The sequence below is a fragment of the Protopterus annectens genome, chromosome 8.part1 (genome assembly GCF_019279795.1).
Source record: "Protopterus annectens isolate FY-2018-M chromosome 8.part1, PAN1.0, whole genome shotgun sequence".
NCBI lineage: Eukaryota > Metazoa > Chordata > Ceratodontiformes > Protopteridae > Protopterus > Protopterus annectens.
The window spans coordinates 196,100,086-196,118,966 of NC_056742.1; the positions used below are offsets into that span (position 1 = coordinate 196,100,086).

The window sequence follows — 18,881 nt, forward strand, 5'->3', positions numbered from 1 at the left end:
TTTTAAATTTACACTTTACATTTCTACTGAAAATTGATATTTTACATTTACATATGTTATTGGCATATGTCAGATTTCCTTATTAATGAAACAGCAAGGTGTTCTTTGCAGATGAAGTGAAAATATTTAGCACATAGTAGGAACAGAAAAAGGGGGCATTTTGTGTAGACAGGATTACTAGAGAATAGCAACAAACTTATAATGATAAAAAAGTGTATGCAGCTGCACAAACAAACATAAATTTAAAATAGAACATGTTGTTTGATGAGTTTCTCTCATCCCAAACAAAATGTTATGTAAATGAAATAAAATGGATTTTTAAGCATGAAGAAGAAAGCCAGGGACTCAACGCTGTGCCACTGGTGAGGGTCTAAAAATGTTGTAGATGACTATAATTAATAAAAAAAATACTATGACATATCATTTCATAAAGGTTTTTCTATTCATAAATGTCATCTGCGTGTGAGTCATGAAAAAGATATGATGTTCGAAGCATCGATTTCACATGCGATCAAGTGGGATGCATAAATCAATGTGGATATTAGTAGGTGTGCCACTGAATCTAGTTTAACAAATTTAGTTAAGTATTATACATCATTAACTGCTTAAATAGTTAACTACCCAAGATAAACAGGTGTACCTAGACATTGAGTTTCGGATATGTCCAAAAGTTCTTTGAATTAGTAAGCAAAAATTCCTTGGAACAAATTGGTAACAAACTCAGTAAAGGGTAAAATAGACTACAGTCCTTATAAATACACCTACTTTTGCAGATTCCCCTGATATCTCCTTCCCTAGCTAAACTGGATTATCATCTAGTGACTTTCATATCAAAATTTTTAAGCACCCAGATCCAATATCTTGCAATGCAAGACCCAAAACATACTAACTTCATCAATTTCTATATTTTATAGCCAAGCTTAAAAAATTCAGTTACGACAGCATCAACCCTAATGTTGCCATATCAGGTGCTTTCACCAGGGAGCTCTATGTTCACCTTTAGAAATGTTTAGAACTGGCCATCCCGACCACATAAAAATATAACAGGAAATTCAAAGGCAAACCACCTTGGTTGCCCAAAACATAATTAAACTCTACAATATAAGAAAAACATTAAAAAGTATTCAGTATGTCAAGCATAATATCAGAAACATTACTAAACATTTGAAAAAATACTATTAGGTCCACTAAAGCAGCCAATCATTTAAGTTAGCACCTGAAGCCAAAGATAATTAAAAACCCTTCTATGCCTTCATTAGGAAGTTAAGAAAGCAGCCACAAAGTTGCTCTGAGTACCTTCAAAATAGCATCACTTTTTCTGGCCCAACAGATTTTGCCAACATACTAACAAACAAATTTGGTGCAAATGAGAGCACTGACCAAGGCCAAAAATACTTCCTCTATAGGACCTGATAATATATAATATACCTGGTTGTTTAAAAAACAGTTTTAAACAAGCCCTGGGAGAGTCATTCCGTAAACTGCTTAACCTGAGCTTAGCAACAGGCTTTATTCCTGAGGTCTGGCACATAGCAGTAGTGATGTCAATCCTTAAGAATTGCCCCTCCACTGATGCTTGTATTTATAGGATCATAGAAAGCTACTCAGCCACTGGCCCTAGGGCCTTTACAAGCCTAGCCAAGTTCTACCCTTATTTCCAAAATCAGCACCTAATTCCCATGTCCAAGAGGGATACAGGTGGAACCCCCAGGGTGAATTTATGCTTACTCATCCAATAATCCAGACTGTGTTTGAAGAGGGCCAATGATGTGCGCTGTTTGACATGAAGTAGGAGTCTGTACCAAAGGTGTGGTAACCTCTAGGAGACAAATCTGTCCCTCAAGCAGGTACTATTAATGTCACATACCAGGTTAAGGCCTGTAGAGTAAGTAAAGCTTGTACAATTTGACTTGCAGGTATGCAGCATTTCCAATAAAGCAGGGTTAGAGACTGCCTTATATGCAAGGCAGAGATTGCCTCTGAGTAGTCTGTATGAAACAGAATAAAGTGACAGTAATTTCAGATGATCCACATAGGACAGCTGTTGAAGACTCTAAATTTTCTTTGTGAGGAACCTTTGTGATTTCTCCAATTGCTACAGGTGCCTGGAAAGGTGCAAACCAAAAGGGGCATTGTACTCAATTATTGACCTGATAAGGGAAGTGTACAGGGAGGATATAACTTATTTTTTTCTGGAGACAATTCCCTTACTTATGAGATGAGCAATATAGAATGCCCTTCTTATCACTGTGGAGACATGGTGATCAAAGGTAAGATTGTTCTTAACCTGTGTGCCCAGGTCTCTCACCACTGAGTGCGTACTTAGGGTGTTATTATTGATATGGTAGTTAGTAGGAACATCACTCTTACCAAAAGGGATGATAATATATATATTTTTTTTGCATTGAGTTTAAGGTCATGACTTTGACACCAATCATCTGTTTGTGTAAGATCCTCTTGTAGGATATTGACATAATTTGGTGAGTCTATGACTGCTCCCAGATTGCAGTCATCAGCAAACTTTGTCAGAACAGACCTTTAGTTTTTGCTTGCACTTCAGAGAAATGCATTCCAAAAAGTAGAGGTTCCAGGACTGATCCCTGTGGAACACCAGCGGTTACAGTTCTGCTGTTGGAGGTGGATTCCCCTGTTTTGAGTGTTATGTGTTCTATCAGTGAGCCAGTTAGTGACCCATCTAATGATTTAAGGTTTGATACCTAGTTGGGTGAGTTTTGCAATGAGTGCAGGATAGTTTTAAAAGCCTTGGCTAAAGCCTTGGCTAAGTCTAGGTAGGCTGTATGCACAGATTTTCCCCACATCCAGGGACTTGGTAACTGACTCAAAGAAGTCGCTGGGTTTAACAGGCATGATCTCCCTTTGACAAATCCAAACTGAGTATGGTCAAGTGTTTGGAGATTACCTATACCTTTGTTGATAAGGTCCATGATGATTTGCTTCATGGCCTTACAAATAAGGCTAGTCAGACTAAGACAAAGACTAAGGCAAGACAATGTACCCAACACGTTAGACATAGGTGACTCTATGGTCAGGCACACTGATGTCCCACTAACCAGGCTGAACAAGGAGGAAAATTACAGTCAGCTGCCTGTCAGGTGCCAGGATCTGCCACATAATGCATGCACTCAAGTCACTCCACAACAAGTACAAATATGACTCCGTCATTGTCCATGTTGGAGTGAATGACTTGAGATGTACCTCTCTGGACTACATGAAAAGAGACATGGAAGAGCTCTTGGATCATGTGGCCCAGGCGGGTATGACCCTAGCCCTGAGTAGCATCCTGCCTTCACCCAGAATGATACCACAGTATAAGGACAAAATGATTGACTTCAACAATTGGCTAAGCTTCTGGTGTCATTCAAAGTAGATCCACTATCTGTCTGCCTGGGAAAACAAGATTGACAAACCATGATGCTTTGCCAGAGATGGTCTGCACCTGTCATCCCTGGGATTCAGGTTACCGGCTAAAGCTCTTGCCACCCCTATAGTGCCTTTTTTAGACAAGGTTCAAAGGACACAACCACCACCATAACCGATACAAGCATGCAAAATCTGAAGGTAATGCTACTCAATGCTAGAAGTGTAAACCTCAAAATGCACTCTCTCGAGGCACTCCTAAAAATGGAGAACATTGATATCTGTGCAGTAACTGAGACCTGGTTCAAGGCTCCAGAGCGCACCCCTGCAATACCAGGCTACAACTCTTCCCACACTTTTTGGCCACAAAACCAGGACCGAAATACTAAAGGTGGAGGAGTGTCCATATTCACCAAGGATATTCACACCTCCAGGCTAGTTGCCCAACACAATGCATCTGAAATTCTCCAGATGCAACTAACACTAGGTATGACTACAATCCAAATTGCAGCTTGCTACAGATCCCCCAACATGCCCCAAAATTCTCACTACACCTTTCTAAACATAATGGAAAATGTTAAGATGCAACCAAACACCCTAATACTGGGTGATTTCAACTACCCTGCCATTAACTGGGAAAACTACTTGGGTACCAACACCTTTTCCCAATGGTTCTTGGAATTCATAAATTCCAGTGCCCTGGATAAACTAGGGGCATCAATATCCTAGAACTGTTCATTACCAACATGGGAGATAGATGCTCCACACAAGTGGTCACCCCCCTCATTGGTCAGGTCTGACAATAAGCAGATCACCCTTGACATCCACATCCCACCCCCCAGTAAGGAAACCACCATAAAAAACTTCTCCAAAGCCAACTTCATGCTACTGAAGTCAGAAGTGACAAACCATGACACCCATGCAGACAGGATCTGAAAGTTTGACTGCTGAATCCTACACTAAGGCACTGTATGAGCACATCCACTTGTGCATGAATCGTGCCATCCCAAATAGAACCACGATGCTCTCCTCCAAAAAAAGGAAGTCAATCTGGTGGTCCCCTGCCATAAGCAAACTATACAACAGAAGGAAGAAACTGTTGCAGAAAAGAGGAAAATCCCAGGATGCAAAAAACTCCCTTTCCAGCTTCAGTAAGAAGCTGAGATCTCTCATAAAATCCTCAAAAGCTAGTTACGAAAATAAAATTGCCAAAGATTAAAAAGATACCCACAATGCATTATATAGTTATGTCAAGAATCTAAATGGCAATGCTCAGATCTACTCTGAGTTACAACAGAATGGCATTAAATATACTGATCCCAAGGATATTGCCAATATCCTGGCAGATTGATTTAGTTCCAACTTCACCCCCTCTCACTCCCTAAAGGGCCCATCTCAATACCAAAAGATTGCCAAATTCCGGTAATCATGGCCACGCAGGTAGAAACTACACTCTCCAAAGTTAAGAATACAGCATCTGTGGGACCAGATGTCATCCCAGGCTGTGTACTACATGAACTACAAAATTAACTGGCACCTCACCTAAGTGTCATGTTTAATCATAGCCTCACCTCAGGCTTCGTGCCCACTGAGTGGGGCACAGCTACAGTTATCCCACTCCACAAGGGGGGATCCACCTTGGATTCTGGGAACTACGTCCCATCAGTCTGACGAGCCTGATCTGCAAGAGCATGGAACGCATTATCATGGAACTTATAAACAAAGACATTGGCAACCTTAAAACACTGGACCCCACCCAGTTTGGGTTTGTGAAGGGCCGATCTTGACTCCTGAACCTGACTGACTTCTTCGATTCAGTCTCCAGAGCTGTGAACAAGGTTAAGGTGGTCCACACAGTCTATCGGGACCTTGCCAATGCCTTCGACACCATCCCCCACTCTGGAATCATAGATAAACTTACTAAGATGGGCATAAATCCCTATGTCACTTGATGGGTTGCCAACTGGCTTACTGACAGAACCCAGACTGTAAAAGTAGCCGACTCAAAATCCAGCTCCAGACAAGTAGAGTACCTCAGGGTTCAGTCTTGGGACTGCTCTTGTTTGACATCTACTTCTCTGAAGTACAGGCCAACACTAAGGGAGTCAGGCTAACAAAGTTTGCAGATGACTGCAAACTGGGAGCCATTACTGAATCCCCAAATGATGTGGATATTCTACAAAAGGGCCTTACAGAAACAGATGCTTGGTGCCAGAGCCATGGGCTCAAGCTTAATGCCAAGAAATGTAAAGTTATCCCCTTTGGGAAAAAACATGTACCCATGAATTACCACATGGGTGGCAGTACACTAAACACCGAAAGTGTGATGAGAGACTTAAGGACACAAGTGAACAGTGGTCTCTCCTTCGATAACCACATCACCACAACAGTCAGGAAATCCTTCTATGTGGCACACCTCATCACTAAGGGCTTTTCATCCAGGAAAAAGGAGGCCATTGTCCCAGTATACTCATCCATCATTAGACCCATTATAGATTATAACGCCCCGTTTGGTATGTACCTCACAAGACATCTGCAACAGCTGAAAAGGCCACAAAAATACCTCACTAAAATAATCACAGGCCTAAAGCAGATGCCATATGTTGACCATCTAAAAAAACACCAGCAATACCCTGTCACATATCGTCTACTCAGAGGTGATCTCTGCTTAAGATACAAGGCCATGTCAAACCCTGAGCTGTTGGACATGCTCCACTTAAAGAAATCCCAATCCTTCAGAGCCATACACTCCAGGGATCTAAACCTTGTCATCACAATGAACAAAACATGCTGGAGGGATAGGTTTTTGACCCAGAGACCCCCATACACTGGAATAGACTGCCAATACATGTCAAGCAGAGCGCCTCCTTGGCCCTCTTCAAAAGAAACCTTGATGACTGGATGGGAGATAGGAAATTCATCCCAGGGATCATGTCAGTCACCCTGCTAGACAGGAGTCCAGGGAAGTAAATATTGTGGGAAGAAATATCCAGGGAATTGTTATGACTAGGCTTGAATATGACCTAGGGCCGATAGCCTACACTATCCTATGGACCTATAAGAGGTGTATAGTTCCCAGGGTCAGTGGAAGCACCACATTTATGCAAGGGAATAATGGTGGTTGTTTTGCATTCAGCTGGGGTGACACTGGTGCTTAGAGTAGGACAGAAAAGTGTACCCAATGGTGATGCTAATTGTCATTGGGGCCCGTGTTGGATGCAGCCTGGGATGTTATCAGGTCCCAGAGATGCTGTATTTTTGGCCTTACTGAGGACATTTACCTGCTCTTTAGAGATACAAATTAGGAGGCAGGTGCTAGGGATTTCATGGGGTATGTATGGCGGGGACAGGGGAGTGAAGTTTTCATAGAACCTGTTGGTCAACAGGTTAGCTATGTCCACAGGTTCAGTGTATGCCATATGCTGACCAGCTATACATATTATACCATACCACTTCAGGACAAATCTGGGCCTTTCCTTTTAGGTTACAGATATAACTAAAGAATGCCTTATGGCTGTCCGTAGTTGAAGAAGCTAATTTGGATTCATAGTTTGTTTTGGAGGACTTCACAAGCAGTCTTATTTGCTTGTTTAAAATGTGATTCCAATTTAAAGCATGTTCCCTCTTACTCATAGACAGCAATTTCTTCCTCTTATTGTAAAGCCTGTTAATGTCAGTTGTCCTCCAGGCTGGGTTGCTCTTCCCTGAGGAGCTTTGTTGTAGAACTCTGCATAGTTACCATTTCCATCAGGGATTGTGCAGTGAAGCTATTTATACCATTTATGCCATCCCATAAGAGGTTATAATCTGCATTGGAGAAGTGCTTTAGTTTAACTGCAGTTGGGGGGGTCGGGTGTAATAGTTACTTCAAATGAGACTGATGTGTGGTCAGATCTCACCAGGGAACACCTCACAGTGGGGGTACTGCAGTGGTCCCACATATTGGTAAGCACCAGATCCCAGATCCAGGATGTTTGCACCCCTTGTGGGGGTGTCAACCAGCTGTTCCAGGGCATTAGAGTTAACAAAGTCAAGGAACCTTTGGGCAAGTGAGTTTGAGCATGAGTTATTTACCCAGTCAATGGATGGGTAGTTAAAGTTTCTCAAAGCCATGGCGTTTGGATGTATCTTGATAGACTCAGAATGGGTGTCCTGATTCATTGAGGGGGTCCTGTAGCTGGCAGTAACTTGAATAGGTGTCCTACCAACAGTTAATTGCTCCTGACGTATCTCCAGTGGTTCATACTATTTAACCAAACTGGAGGTGTATTTATCTTTATTGATTATTGATACACTGCCTCCTTTAGTTTTCACACCTTCAGTTTGTGGTCTGAATGTGTGGAAGGAGGTGTAACCTGGTATGGCTAGGGTGCTCTCCACAGTCTTGAATCAGGTATCTGTGACTATACAAATATCTGCATCTTCCAAGGTGAGGGCTGCTTCTAGTTAGTGCAGTTTCATGTTAAGACTCCTAGCAGTATAACCTTGAGGTTGTTTTTAGATGGCGTTTTTGCATCATAATTTTATCCTTATGATACTGCCTAAAAAAAGACACTATGGGGGAAGCCAAAATCCCAGAGGTGACAGATGAAGACCATCTCTGGCAAAGCATCGAGGTCTTGTCGATCATGTCACCCCAGACTGACAGACACTGGATCCACTTATAATGACACCAGAAAGTAAGCCAATTACTGAAGTCAGTCATGGAGTCATAACAGTACTTACTGTTGATAAACTTGAGTGCATGTGTGATATGGTGGTAGGTACAGCTGTGTGTCTCATGTTGGAATCACCTATGACGAATATATTTGGTTTTGTGTTTTGCCTTAAGAGCTTGACAGGAAAGACACTGATGTTTCAACTATTATGTGTATTGTGCTTTGTAGAGGAAGTATTATGTGTAGCATGCTTGTGTTTGTGTTTGGGAGGTATCTGGTGTGTAGGTATGTTTCTGGTGAGGACCCCCACATATGTAGGTATGTGAGATATGTGTTTGGGTGGAGTAGGTGGTGAGATGTGCATGCTGACAACACATTAATTGTCATATGTACTGACTGGTGTGTGAGAGAGCATGGATTTAAGGCTACAGGTTGTGAACATGAGGCAGTTGCTACATTGCCTCAGGATGCCGATATTGATCAAGCTAGCTGGAAAAATTGTGGTAAATTGTCTGTCCATAGTATTAGGCCCAACATCCTGGTGAGTCTCATTTGGAAAGTCATGGAACATGTTGAAAGTGACCCAAAAAACTGCGATATCAAAATAAATCTCTTCAGAAGAGATACAGATTGTACTTGTTGAGGGTAGGTTCTGCCAAATTAATTGGTTAACTTTTTCAAGAAGGTAATTCAAGCTGTTGTCCACCTTTATTTTGCCAAAACATTGGACATCACCCCCATACTAGCATAATTAGCAAGTTAGTGCTTTAAAAATAGATCCCTAAATGATAAGATGGCTTGCTGATTGATCAAAAGGTAGAATGCATATAGTTTGTGAGACATGTCGCTCATCATAAGTATCATATGAAGTTTACTAGTGGAGTTGCACAGGGCTCTACATTGAAATTTTTCTTTGGCACTGACTTTTCTGATCTCCAGACTGTAAATCAAGTCGACAAGCTGACAAAGTCTGCAGATGACTTAAAACCGGGAATCATTGTCTAGTCTGCCATTAATGCTCAAATCCTCAGCAAAATTTTACATTCATAAATATCAGATGTATTAAAAGTGTAATACTATCAATTTTGGTAGTCAGCTACTCTAGCCTACAACATATACTGTACACGACTTCAGAATAAAAATGTTGCTAGCGACATTGGAACATAGCTTAATTCCCAATCCTTGGATCCGCATGTGATGATAGTGGTCAGGAAGTCCTTTTACATAGCACAACTAATTGATACAGGAATATCATCCAGATCTAAAGAGGTTATTGTTTTATTATATTCAAAATTAATTAGATCAATGAGTATAATCCTCCCATCAGGATGCACCTCACAAGACATATTAAACAATTAGAAAAATCACAGAGGTTCCTAACTATGAAGATCACACGCCTAAAATCCTTAAATTTCCAAGAAACACTGGAAGCACTGTTCCTTTATTTAGTATCCTACAAACAATTGAGAGACGATCTATGCCAGGTCTTCCATGACTCTAGGGATATAGTGGTCCTGGATTGTTTGTACTTTCATAAATCAAATTGCCTCACTAATATTAGAACCAGGGATCCAAATCTAAACTAAAAGATAAACAATACATTCTGAAAAGAAAGAATCATCATACAGTACCTCCTCGACCTCTGGGATGGACTCCCTCTGCAAGGTAAACAGTGCTGTACACTATCTTCTTTCAGTGATAGCCTAGATGAGTGAATAGATACTCAACAACTACACTTCTGACTTGATGACTCTAGCCCTTAAGAAACAGTGTACTGGCATGTAGTGAAAGATTGCATATCTCAGTTGACTTGAATTTTCTATAATCCTACAAATCTATGATCACTGAAGGTATGACTCACTGAGTAGTATGATTTATCTAGGAAGCAATTTGCACAGTATTTGATTATTTAAATTATATATCAACTATATTGATATAGAGTGTTGCATTTTGGTTCATTCTATAAAAAAATAGGCCTGAGAACAACAACAATGGCTTTTTTCCTGTGTACTTATAAATCGCACATTAATAGAAGCTAATATTCCTAATATCTGGAAAATATCTTATGTCATCCCTCTCCATAAAGGGGGAGGCTCTAATGAACTATCCAACTATAGGCCAATAGCCGTACTCTCTCCCCTAGCCAAAATAATGAAAAAATGTATCCAAAAACAGTTCATGCACCACATAATAAACAACCATCTCCTGGCAGACACACAACACAGCTTCAGACCTCACCACAGCACCACTACAGCCCTATTAGCCTTCTCTAACACCATTAACTTTCATCGTAATAACAACCATATCTCTTCAGCCCTATTCCTGGACCTGTCCAAAGCTTTTGATATGGTGGATCACCAACTATTAATCCACTCCCTAAAATCACTCTGTCTAGATCTAAAATCACTTCAGTGGTTTGATTCCTACCTAAGTGGTAGACAACAAGCCTTACTCTGGCATTCTAAACTTTCCACCCTATTACCAAACAACCTGGGTGTTCCACAAGGGTCCATACTAGGTCCTCTGTTATTCTCCATCTTCATCAATGATCCTCACACTGCCATTCCTAAAGTTAACTGCATCCAATACGCAGATGACTCAACACTAATTTGCTCAGCTACATCCCCTACAGAGATACAGCTAAGTACCCAAACAACCTTTAACATGATAGAAAACTGGCTATCCAACCGCCGCCTAATTCTAAACCCCAAAAAGACTAAAATGCTTATATTCCTACCAACACAAAAGTCCCTCCCCATAAACTTCACAATCAAATCCAAAGATGGCACAATTATCTCTCCTAACCCATCTACTAAACTTCTAGGTGTCACTATTGATAACCACTTAAAGTTTGACCTACACGTTAACCAATTGATCAAAACCATCAATAAAAAACTAGGTCCACTGTACAGATTAAAGAACTTTCTAACTCCCATAGCCAACGTAGCCATTGCCCGTTCTCATCTTCTCTCTACTCTCCTGCACGCATCCCCTCTTCTTCTAAATAACAATAAGTCCAATCTAAACAAACTTACTACCTGTTACAATCACATTGCCAGATTCGCCACTGGGCTCCCTTTTAGAACACATCACTGCATCAATCTAACTCAGCTCGGTTGGCTCGAACTTCCTAGTCTAGTGCTATACAACCAACTGATCATAGCCCACAAAATCATATACACCCCTGAAAACACCCCTTCACTCAAACACCTAGTCACCCTGTATAACAATCCACAACCACTACGTTCTTCCAACAAAGTCCTCATCCAGACTTACAAAACTAATAACCTAGCCGATGACTCTCTCCTGTCCAACTCCCTAGGTAGAACCTGGAACCTTTTACCCCCTGAGCTTACCTCAATTTCTTCCCTGAATCACTTCAAAGCCAAGCTCAAACTACACCTGGGGTCAAAAAGGTCCTGCTACTGTTCCAAGCCCGGCTAATCCTCACTCTACACAATGTATTAGCCATAATTCTCTCCTCCTAACTAATACATTTCACTCTCACTTACTAACGATGTTAGCTTGTGGTTCCTATGACAATATTATTAATGTCAACTTCTGACTCCATGTTCTAAAATGTTTTTCGTCACTTCTTCATGCAACCCAATACTTTTGTACATTGTTTTTGTCTTTCTTTATGTTTTTGTTGCTTTTGTTGGAGCTTTTCTCCCCGGGCCTCCGCTGAAAATGGACATATATCCAGTCGGACTTCCCGGTTAACAAATGTAAAATAAAAAAAATAAAAATAAAAAATAAATTTGTGATCAGTTTCATATCACTGTAGCAGCCTATATAAGTTAAGCAATGAACTTTAATTTGGAATACTGCATCATGTTTGCCACTTTTACTACAGAAAATGTGGGTTTTAAAGAGGCACTCCTACTAAAATTTTAATATTTTACACTTTATTACACTGTTGCATTTTGTGTAGAACACACTACTCCGCCATTTCAATGCATTTGAAAAATCCTTCCAGAAATGACAGCACCCAAACTGGTAAGCAGAATAAAAAAAGATTAATCATATTAAAAAGTATGAGACCTGTGTAAAGTCTGATTTATTTCTTACAAAGATAAATCTGAATCTGTACCTGGAACCTGCATCCAGAAAATAAGATGACAAACAGGTAAAACATCCTTTATTTTGAAATTTAAAAGGGCAGCCAGTATACTATAAATCCCATAGAGTAGAAATAAAAACAGCAAGTCTCCAGTATGTAAAAACACATTAATTTATTTGTTAATGTGTGCATGTATGTTTGTATATATGAATGTATTCAGGTAAGTATATACATATGTATGTATGTATGTATGTATTTACTTACTATACAGTAGAAGCCCAGGAAGAAATAATCCATGATTAATAAAAGAAAAATCATGAGCTAAAGCAGAGAAGATACATTAACAATGATAAAAAGAATATAAATGACTTCAGAATAATAATAGGAATGAAGAAGAAGTACATCAGCTGCTGCAGAGAAAGAAAATACTATCAGAGTTATTGCCTTAGGCAGTGCAATTAAAATTGCTTCCATGCATTGTAAGACCATTTCAAAAATACAAAAAGAGGCACAAAAAATTGGTTTAGTTGTACAAGTACTTCATTGACGAGCCCTAGTACTGCTACAGAGATAATAAGACATGCAGAAACATTAAGAAGTTGCATTTAGCGAAAGCTCATTAGCAACTCATTTGCATGTCTCTGAATCAAAACTTAATGCAATTGGGATTACTGTATTAATTGTTTCTTAAGGTTAGGCATCTAAAGACACACACACACACACACACTTGTGTACTTTCCTGTCCTAACATATCTGTTTCTGCTAAATACAGCAATGTGTGTATGCCATGAGCACAAAATTGCATTGCAGAGCTTGTCTATGAATTGCTGTGTTTGACTATTGTGATCATGGTGTACAGGCCTGGTGAAGACTACATGACTAGATTAGATTACAATAATCATAACCCTTGTCTGCAGAATTTGTATGCAATGATATCAAGGAAGATTTGCTGGACCCTTCAAAACAATGTAGTGCTGCAACAGTCTTTGAATTGCTCAAACATAACGCATTGAGCAATCCTGCTTGAAAATGGATTATGCAGGGTGTTATGTCATCTATGTCAAAAATGCAAAGTCAAGATTCATATATAAAATATATACAACTATTATTAGCAGCAGCAACACCATTGTCTGCATATTATCATTTGGCAAACATTTTATACTAGATGCTCTTCCTGACGCAACCCTTCCCATTTATCCGGGCTTGGGACCGGCACAAAGAAATGCACTGGCTTGTGCATCCCTATACCTGTGGAAGCATGGAGGTGTTAGTTAGGGAGAAATGGCAGTGGAGATTTTAACCAGATTGTTTAATGAAATTTTGTAAAGTGAGAGGATGCCTGAGGAGTGGAGAAAAAGTGTTTTGGTACCGATTTTTAAGAATAAGGGTGATGTGCAGAGTTGTAGTAACTACAGAGGGATAAAATTGATCAGTCATAGCATGAAGTTATGGGAAAGAGTAGTGAAAGGAGGTGATGATTAGTGATCAGCATTATGGTTTTATGCTATGAAAGAGCATTACAGATGCGATGTTTGCTCTGACAGTGTTGATGGAGAAGTACAGAGAAGGTCAGAAGGAGTTGCATTGTGTCTTTTTGGACTTAGAGAAAGCATATGACAGGGTGCCTAGAGAGGAGTTGTGGTATTGTATGAGGACGTCAGGAGTGGCAGAGAAATATGTAAGAGTGGTACAGGATATGTACGAGGGTAGTGTGACAGCAGTGAGATCAGTGGTGGGAGTGATGGATGCATTTAAGATGGAGGTGGGATTACATCAAGGATCAGCTTTGAGCCCTTTCTTATTTGCAATGGTGATGGACGGGTTTACAGACGAGATCAGACAGGAGTCGCAGTGGACTATGATGTTTGCAGATGACATTGTGGTACGTAATGAGAGTTGGGAACAGGTTGAGGAGACCCTGGAGAGGTGGAGATATGCTCTTGAGAGAAGAGGAATGAAGGCCAGCAGGTCTAAGACAGAATATATGTGTGCGAATGTGAGGGAAAATGGAGGAATTGTGAGGATGCAGGGAGCAGAGTTGGCAAAGGTGGATGAGTTTAAATACTTGGGATCAACAGTTCAGATTAATAGCGAGTGTGGAAGAGAGGTGAAGAAGAGAGTACAGGCAGGGTGGAGTGGGTGGAAAAGAGTGTCAGGAGTGATTTGTGACAAATGAGTACCAGTAAAATTGAAAGGGAAGGTCTACAAGAGGACCAGCTATGTTGTATGGGTTGGAGAGAGTGGCACTGACAAAAAGGCAGGGCTCAGAGCTGGATGTGGCAGCGTTAAATATGTTAAGATTTGCACTGGGTGTGACGAGGGTTGACAGGATTAGGAAAAAGTATATTACAGGGTCAGCTCAGGTTGGACGGTTTGGAGACAAAGCCAGAGAGACAAGATTGCATTGGTTTGGACATGTACTGAGGAGGGTTGGTGGGTATACTGAGAAAAGGATGCTAAGGATGAAGCTGCCAGGTAAGAGGAAAAGAAGGAGGCCTAAGATAAGGTTTATGGATGTGGTGAGAGAGGACATGCAGGCAGTTGGTGTGACAGAGCAAGATGCAGATGACAGGAAAAAATAGAAACAGATGATCCACTGTGGCGACCCCTATTGTGAACAGCCAAAAGAAGAAGAAGGTTAGCAGCAGCAATGCAATGTGAGTTTTAAGCAGATACTAATCTACTCGAGTATATTTAAATATTACAGGCAGCAGGAGAAATTATGAGTTCTAAGCAATAGCCAGTTTGCCTGAGTATATGTAATAAGAGCAAATGTTAGAGTATGCGGGTCAGCATATATACCAAACTATGATAACTCTGAACATATATAAGACACAAGAGTTTAGAGAGTGACAATGATACAAGTTTTCAAGAATGAGTCAAAACTAGAAGTAAAGAAGACAGTGCCTGGAGCAATGACAAGGGGAGATGGTGGTGTTGGATCATCATAAACAGACGGTACTGCAAAAAAAAAAAAAAAAGCAAGGTGAAAAAAGCAGAGAGAGATGTTTTTAGATGTATGAAGCCTGTGAATATATAACTGTCACATTAACACTCAAAATAAATGGCTGCACTGGAAAAGAAATTACTTCTAAGCACAGTAAGATTATTTTAAGAATACCAGCAGAGACTTTCAAAGAAATTATCATTGTAGTTGTGGAAGTGCTTCACTGGTGAAGACCTGCAATTGTCAAACATGGTTGCTGTAGAAGGTAGGAGAATGTCATTGAATTGTGAGTGATGGTGTCAGTTGACACTACCCCCCGACCTCATGTAGAAAATGTAAGAAAGTTGGTTGATAATAATGGTGACTGGATGAGAGGGGTGGCAAGCTTTAACAAATGTACTTCAACTCTAAATATAGCTACAGCTGAAAGGTTATATATGGCAAAATAAAAAGTTTATGAGATATGTAGCGCCATGTCAGATGCAGGTGACATGCTTGATGATGTACTAAAGGGTTGCACCAGAATTGTTAATATTTTGCCTCTTTAATTTCAAGAATCTTCTGTTGGAGGAACATGAAAACATACATAGGCACTTGACATAATTAACTGCTTTGCCAAGGAATGGTGAGTTTTCAGAACATATACAAAAACTTAAAGATGCTTTAATATTCACTCAAGTTGTTCAGGAAAAGTGAAGAACAAAGTACTGTAGCACAAGATGCTACATTAGGAAACAACACAGATTTTGCAGTCAACAGGAATAAACTTTATCCTAACTAAAAGACCTTTTGCCAAAAAATCTTATTTTCCCTTAAATCAATGAATGCCATCTCCTGTATCAAAGCTTAATTTTTTTTCCCAAACAGCTACAAGATTCTTCCCCATCAAGAGATTTTTCCTCTCTTTTTCTGGTTAATGTTCATGTTCTCTAAGCTTCTTCTTTGCTCATGTCCTGGCAGGGTAATTACTAGCCAGTAACTGAATTTTCCTCAGATTGACAGCTCTCCCTTGATTAGATGTCCCCTGACATAGAAAATGAGGTGGTAAGACCACAACTAGAAAAAAAAAAGAGACACCAGAAAAACACTGTCCTATTAATTTTACTATGAGACAGGTGGTATTTTGGACTAGCTATTTAGTGTGTGTGTGTGTGTGTGTGTGTGTGTGTGTGTGTGTGTGTGTGTGTGTGTGTGTGTGTGTGTGTATATATATATATATATATATATATATATATATAGAGAGAGAGAGAGAGACAGGAAGAGGGAGAGAAGATTATGGTAAGTGCTCAACATGGCAAACATCGAATCACTGTTGACTGATAACAGCATATTCTCACACACTTACCAAAAATGAAATGAAAATAAAAACAAATAAGACCAAAAATACAACAATTCCCTTTTCCTTTTTCCATTTTTATGAAAACAAAACTGACCACTACATTTAAATCAAATTTGTCTGAATTGTAGAAATGTTACAGAAAGTGTTTTTCTATGGTAAGGTGTACACCCACACACACAAATGTGAGCAACGTCTTTTCTGTCATGACTGAATTTAATTATACATCTCCTTTCTTATCCATCCATGCTAATGTCTATCCAGAAATTAAAATTAGGGTAGGGAAGCCATTAAAATGCCTTTAAATTCTTCATTGTGTGTAATATATTCCCTTCAACTTCTGAAAAGAAGAATTAAAGACATAGTGTGTAAAAACTGCATGTACTTCTGTAACTAAACAAGTTTTGGAAAAATGAACAAAACCATATACAACTGAAAAATAAAACAGTTTCCTTTTCTGTACTTATCAGAAAATCCTGGCTGCCACTCATTCAGAACTAATTTGTATTTTGAAAGCATCTTGCAAAAATATAACATGTGAACCTGTCACGCAAGCCTTCAAGTACTCTAGACAAATGACTAAGGATCGGTTAAGAGGACTCTCTTTAGTATGTGTGTGAAAAAAAAGCTTCTAGCATATGATTTTGAGTATTGTTGGAAGGCATTTATATTTTTAAATAAAAGGGAGCTTTCACAGAGTTGGAGATCAAGAAAACATATTGTGCTGTTTTTTGAAGTCATAGACATGTAAAACACAAAGTTATATTTGAAATTAATTCAACATTCAATTTTTAGAATAAGATCTTTCAAAACCAGCCTTTTTACCTTTCAAACGGCTAAACATCTAATACACTTGTAATAGGTGACTCTATTGTCAGACACACTGATGTCCCACTCACCAGGCTGAACAAGGAGAAGGTCACCGTCACATAACACAAGCACTCAGGTCACTCCAAAGCAAGTACAAGTATGACTCCGTCATTGTCCATGCTGGTGTGAATGACCTGAGATGTACCTCCCTGGACTACATGAAAAAAGACATACAGGAGCTCTTTGCTTATGTAGCCCAGGCCAGTATGACCCTGACCTTGAGTAGCATCTTACCCTCACCAAGAATGATGCCACAGTATAAAGACAAAATGATCAATTTTAACAATTGGCTAAAGTATTGGTGTCATTCAAAGGGGATCCGGTGTCTGTCAGCCTGGGATGACATGCTCGACAAGCCACGTTGCTTTGCTAGGGACGGCTTGCATCTGTCACACCTGGGTTTTCGAATACTGGCTAAGGCTCTTGCCTCCCCCATAGTGCCTTTTTTAGGTAAGTCTCAAAAGACAAACCCACCCTCATAAACAACACAAAGAAAAAAAAAGTACAGTTTTGTACCTACCATAAATGTAGATGTCCGATAGATATGCAACTGCAGTCCTGACATATGGGTTGTCCTGCCTCAGGCAGCCCTTCGGTCGGCCAGATTCCAAAGTCTGGGTCCGGCGTCGGCTGATGTCGACTCCTCTCTGACGTCAGAGTGGCAGGAGTATAAAGGCATCAGCCGACGCCATCTTCTTCAGTGTTTCTTGACCCAGATGCCAGGTGCCCTCCAAGGAAGGCTAAATTTTGTGAATGGATAAACAGATAAAAACCAGACATGCACAACAGTAATAAACAGATACACCATAATATATATCCCCAGCTGATAGGTAAGGGGAGAAAGGACCCAAAAAGGGAAAACAGAGGTGTAGGAGGGAGGGAAAACCTGACTGCAGTTGCATATCTATCGGACATCTACATTTATGGTAGGTACAAAACTGTACTATGCCCTTCAAGAATGCAACTGCAGTCCTGACATATGGGTTGAATACCATAGCCAAGCTGGGGGTGGTAGGACTAAGCAAGAGATGGTGTAGCTAGAAGGCCCTGCAGGACTGCCGAAGCAAAGCCTGCTCGGGATCTGGAGTATAATGGCAGGTTGTAGTGTTTGGTAAATGTATGCACGGAGCTTCATGTAGCAGCCTCTAGAATATCTTTTGTGGCCACTCCTCTTAGAAAAGCTGTGGATGTGGCCATAGCTCTGGTGGAGTGTGGTCTAATATTAGCTGGCACACTTTCCATGGAAAGAGTAACAGAATCTGATGCAGTGTCCAATCCATTTTGAGATAGTTTGTTTGGTGACTGCTTTTCCTTGCACTCCAGCAGCATAGGCTACGAACAGTTGGTCCGACTTCCTAGTGGACTATGTTCTGTCCAAGTAGTAGCGTAGTTGTCTGTGAATGTCTAAAGTATGCAGCAGCTTTTCCCCTTTATTTTGAGGGTTAGGAAAGAAAGTAGGCAGGTGAATTGCTTGGTTTAGAGACACTCTGGATATCACCTTAGGCATGAATGAAGGATTGGTCCTAAGGGAAACTCTGTCCTGATGAAAGATGAGAAAAGGAGAAACTGCCATGAGGGCCTGTATCTCCGAGACTCTTCTTGCTGAGGTGACTGCCAACAGAAAAACCA

General features: G+C 40.2%; 1 protein-coding gene across 2 annotated transcripts in view; it reads right to left on the bottom strand.

The window, feature by feature from the left end:
• The window catches only part of CDH8 (cadherin 8), a 1,490,460-nt gene that overhangs the window by 469,486 nt on the left and 1,002,093 nt on the right, over positions 1-18,881 (bottom strand). The window lies entirely within an intron of this gene.